This window comes from Terrapene carolina, unplaced genomic scaffold (assembly GCF_002925995.2).
Source record: "Terrapene carolina triunguis isolate 2854851 unplaced genomic scaffold, T_m_triunguis-2.0 Scaffold427, whole genome shotgun sequence".
Classification (NCBI taxonomy): domain Eukaryota; kingdom Metazoa; phylum Chordata; order Testudines; family Emydidae; genus Terrapene; species Terrapene triunguis.
This window is the reverse complement of record NW_020664778.1, coordinates 402,338-407,269: the sequence shown is the minus strand read 5'-3', so window position 1 is coordinate 407,269 and position 4,932 is coordinate 402,338.

Genomic DNA, 4,932 nt, shown 5'->3' with positions numbered 1-4,932 from the left:
GCCTGATCCCTCTCTCCCTGGCAGGCTCAGCTGGCTGGGAAGTGTGTCCCCCCACGTGCCCCTAACCCCGGCCTGGCACAGGGTCCTCTGCCTTAGCCCGCAGGAGCTGGGAGGTGGCCCCCAGGTCTATATGCACTTAGCCCTTCTGCCCAGTGCAGTTGGCAGCAGCAAGGGCCGGGTTCAAATCTCTAGGGGATCCCCTTAAATGTTGCAAGCACGCTGGTTCGAGCCCCAACCCAGAAGCCGGGGAAAGACCTAGACACCTCTCCTGGGGGTAGGGCTTCCTCTCTGCCACGCACACAGAGTCTGGCCAGGAAACAATGACGCCTCAGTAAGGGGGAAAGGGACACTGCCCTAATTTTGGAAAACTCAGCACCAATAAATCCGCCAGTGACCCCCCCCGCCTCAGTTTCCCCAGCTGCCGGTGTGAATGTCCAATGGACAAATATCCCTTTAACACCCCACTCCCCCCCGCCCCACCCACTGCACTCATGGGACGTGCTGCGTGGCTTCCATGAACAGCCCCCGGCTGCCACCTCTGTCCTGTCCCTCGCCACACTGCTGCCCCTCCCCACGACGCCAGGTGGTGATTTCAGCTCCGCACTGCCAGGCGAAGGGCCCACAGCCCCAGGTCTTTAGCCCCGTTGTCACACTCTAGGGAGAACAGCATTGGGTGACCCAGCGCTTACACAATACCTAACCAGAGGGTCCACACTGGGACGGTGCCTTTGAAACATGCAAACCAGGTCTGAGTCTTTCTGTCACTCCCTCCAGTTCACCAATAGACAGCGGCAGAGAGCGCCCTTGCCAGGCGTGCCCCTCGATGTAGGGAGCAGATCAGGGGCATGGCCAGCGTGTGCTGCACTGCAGCTGTTCTCTGCTTCCCAGTGGCTGTGAGAGGCAGAGCGTACATTAGAGCAGCTGTGAGGCTGCTCTAAATTACACCAGGGGCCAAGCAGGGTCTTGAATTGTTCTAGAGTACAGAGACAGCCAGGACGACTAATAATAATACCTAGCTCTGATACAGCACTTTTCATCTGTAGATCTCAAAGGGAGGTTGGTATCATTACTGCCAATTTACAAATAGGGAAACCGAGGCACGGGGAGGGATGTGACTTGCTGAAGGTCACCCAGCAGCAGAAGTGGGAATAGATCCCGGGAGGGTGGTTATTTGACCTCTGTTTTTGGCACTGGTGCGACCGCTGCTGGAATCCTGTGTCCATGTCTGGTGCTCACTGTTCAAGAAGGATGTTGATACATTGGAGAGGGGTCAGAGAAGAGCCAGGAGATTAAAGGATTAGAAACCTGCCTGATAGCGATAGACCACATGGAGCTCATTCCTTTTAGCTTTACATGAAGAAAGTTGAATGGTGGCTTGATCACCGTTTATCTGTACCTACAAACACTAGATAATATAGCGCTGTTCAATCTAGCAGACAAAGATCTAACAAGCTCAAATGGCTGGAAGTTGAAGCTAGACAAATTCAGACTGAAAATTAGGCAGGCTGGGCAGGGAGGGTGTCCCCAGCCTCTGTTTGCCAGAAGCTGGGAATAAGCGACAGGGGATGGGTCACTTGATCATTACCTGTTCTGTTCATTCCCTCTGGGGCACCTGGCATTGCCCACTGTCGGAAGACAGGATACTGGGCTAGATGGACCCTTGATCTGACCCAGTGTGGCCGCTCTTAAAATAAGGGGCAAATATTTAACAGGGAGGATCATTAACCATTGGAGCAATTTACCAAGGGACATGGTGGATCCTCCATCCCCGAAACTTTTCAAATAAAGACGGGATGTTTTTTCTACAAGATCTGCTCTGGTTCAAACTGGAATTAATTCCAGGGCAGCCCTATGGCCCTGGTTCAGACTAAATGATCAAAGTGGTCCCTTCTGGCTTTATTATCTACAAATCTATGGGGGAAACGGTTTCCTCTGTCCCTGGATTTTCCCCCTAGATTTGTAGATAATCCACTATCCACTAGGCCACACTGCCTCCAGAGGGCTTAAAGCCTCCTCCCAGCCTGCCCCTGTTGCCAGCGTAGGAGCAGGGTAACGGCGCGTCAGGCCACGTATTTCCCCAGCAGAGACTCCCGCTGAACTCAATGAGCGTTCTGCTGAGCAGAGGACCCCAGGCTGTGGCTTGGGCTCCTGGCTGCTTGTTCCTAAGCCAGCCCCAGAGCCGCGGCACCGGGGGCGGTGGCAGCTGGCAGGGACAGATTGTGATGCATTCTGTTCTGTAACGCTGCCCGGCTCCGTCTGGCGAACAGCAAGGTGTTTGTGGTAAGCAAAAACAGAGCTGCGTGGGGCCAAAACCTGCTCTGAGCCGAGCTCCTGAGTGAACAGCAATGAGACGCTTAACCACCTTGCTGGGGACCCAGCCTCCCGGCCCGAGATCATCCCCACACCCTGACCCGGGGAGCAATTGGTTATTCTCCCAGACCCGGGACCCACTCTCGGCCTGGCACGCCACTCCCTCTCCCGCCACGGCTTTCACTCAGTCCTCACTGGGCAAAACTCCATTCACGCCGTGATGGTTTTGGCAAAGCAGGAAACAGGTGAGGACTTCGGGGCTCACAATGGGTGTTACGACAGTGAGGTAAAGGCCCCAGCCTCAGCCGCTCAATGTCACCAGCACAGTCACGAAACCCCCAGGGGCCAGATTCGGCTCTGAGCCACAGCACGGTGCATCTGGAGTTAGCCACCGCCTTGGAGGGAATCGCGACTGATTTACACCGCGGCAAGTGAGAGCAGAACTGGGCCAAGGAAACCAACAGCTAAGGCCACCTCCGCTTGCTGCCTCCGCACCCAGCGATCACGCTGCCCAAACCCACTCCCCGGCTCCCTGGCACGCCCCAGCCACCTCTCTGCAGGAAGCCAAGCGGCTGCTCCCCGTAACGAATAAATCTGGCTGCTTTGACAATGCTGTGTGAGGGTCACTGCAAATGCTGGGCGAGGTGCGTTAGTCCCTGCAGAGCGGCCAAGTCTCCATCAGGGTCTGTCTCAGTTGGACCCACCGAGTGGAACCCACGGTGGGACGCAGGGGAGCTGAAGGCTCAGAGGAGAAACGTCTCCAGCCTGCCAGACTCCAGGGGCTCTTTCTTCCTCCAGGCTAAGCCATGTGGCTTCACCGCCTCCTGAGATGGGACCTCTGGGCCTTCAGCACCCGTTTCCCCCGTGAGCTCCACTGTACATGTCCCACTGACGCAGAGACCTGGTGGAGCCATGTCTGCTCCTCAGGGACTGTTTGTTAACTGGCACGCAGCCCAGGCAGTGCTGAGGGTTGCCAGAGAACTGACAGCTAAAGCCTTGTCTGTTCTGATGACCCAAAACCCAGCCAAGCTGCCGGGAACCCCTTGGTTCGAGCTCCATCTCTCCGTCCGTCTGACCTCCTGACCACATGCCAGGTGGGAGCCCTGACTCCTTCCAGCAGCCAACGCTTCTCCCCCACTTCCCGCCTTCCCAGTCCTTTGTTCTTCCGCTGGGGACACGCTGCTCGGCTTCCTGCAGAGAGGTGGAGCAATCTATGGCCATTGGTGGCTAGATGATTGGATTTGCCCTCATCTTCATGGATTCTCCATTGCTATGGGGCCGGCCTCAACTGTCCTTTTCCAATGACCCACTTAGTCCCCGACAGCTACGTGCCATTCACACCTGTCTTAGCCTGCCCTGAAAGCAAACAGTCCTTTCCCATCCCACTGGGTAACAATGCAGCATATAGGGGAAACTGAGGCACACATAGGCCTCATAAAACTATTACCCAAAATTCCCACTTCTCCACAGGGTTAATCTAACAGCTAAGACTGCTCATTTGAGTGTGAGCTACATGAATAGCATCTAGCACTGTACAACCATAGAGCTCAAAGCGCTCTACAAAGAAGGTCAGAATCATTATCCCCATTTTGCAGATGGGGAAACTGAGGCACAGAGTGGAGAAGTGACTTGCCTGAGCTCACCCAGCAGGCCAGTGGCTGAGTCAGGGATAGAACCCAGGTCTCCTGGGTCCCCGTCTGGAGTTCCTTTGGGATAGAAGGTACTCATAAACATAAGCATGTAAGCTCCTATCCTTATTGCAGGGCGCTAACGCTGAGTGAACAGCTGGAGCTGACGGCAATTTCTTATCTTCTGAGCACAGTGATGTAACATTACTGGGAATCACAAGGTAATGCTATTACAGACACTGTTATTTATCTGACTGTATAGACGGCTAGATCTTGGAGAGATGCTTATTGTCAGCTGTGGTGCAGTTCTGATTAGAAGCTAAGCATTATTACCAGGAGCCAGTTTGGCCCAGACTCTCAAAAGTATGTAGCTGCTACGAGTTAGTCACCTAAATACCTGCTGCCTTGGTCTCTCGCTCTCAGACTGAAAGAATTTCGTAGATGTAGCTGCTGCAATGAAACAAGGAAATGAGCTATCCCAAATGTCAGAACCAGGTCTGATATTTTGAACAGGCACTGCCTGCATTTGATCTATTTCTCTCTCCCTCTAGGTACTCCCATGGCCCTCAGCGTATTGAGATCTCGATGTTTCTTCAGAGGCTTCCTCCGACAGAGGGCCCAGCATCAAGGTGGGTCAGGACGCAGGTGTTTAGGATCCTGCTCCATACGGCACAAGGCAGCGCAACCCCACAGGCAGAGTTATGGTGCTGGGCAGGCTGACCTCAGGCTCTGCTGTTACTCCGGCATCCATGTAATGAATGGCCAGTACAAGGCCCCTGCTGGGAAGTCTCAGCCCAGTGAGCTGAGGAAGTCCAGCTTCATGTGTTCGTGGCAAATAGTCTCTTCAGAAGCTAAATCAAAACCTGATGGGGCTTTGAAGCCACCAAGCCAGGCTTCTGCATGATGACACAACTCAGGTCTGACCCGCAGCCCCCTGCTATCCCAGTCCTGGGCTTCCCCCGCCCCCTACAGCTCTGCCGATGCCCCCCAATCC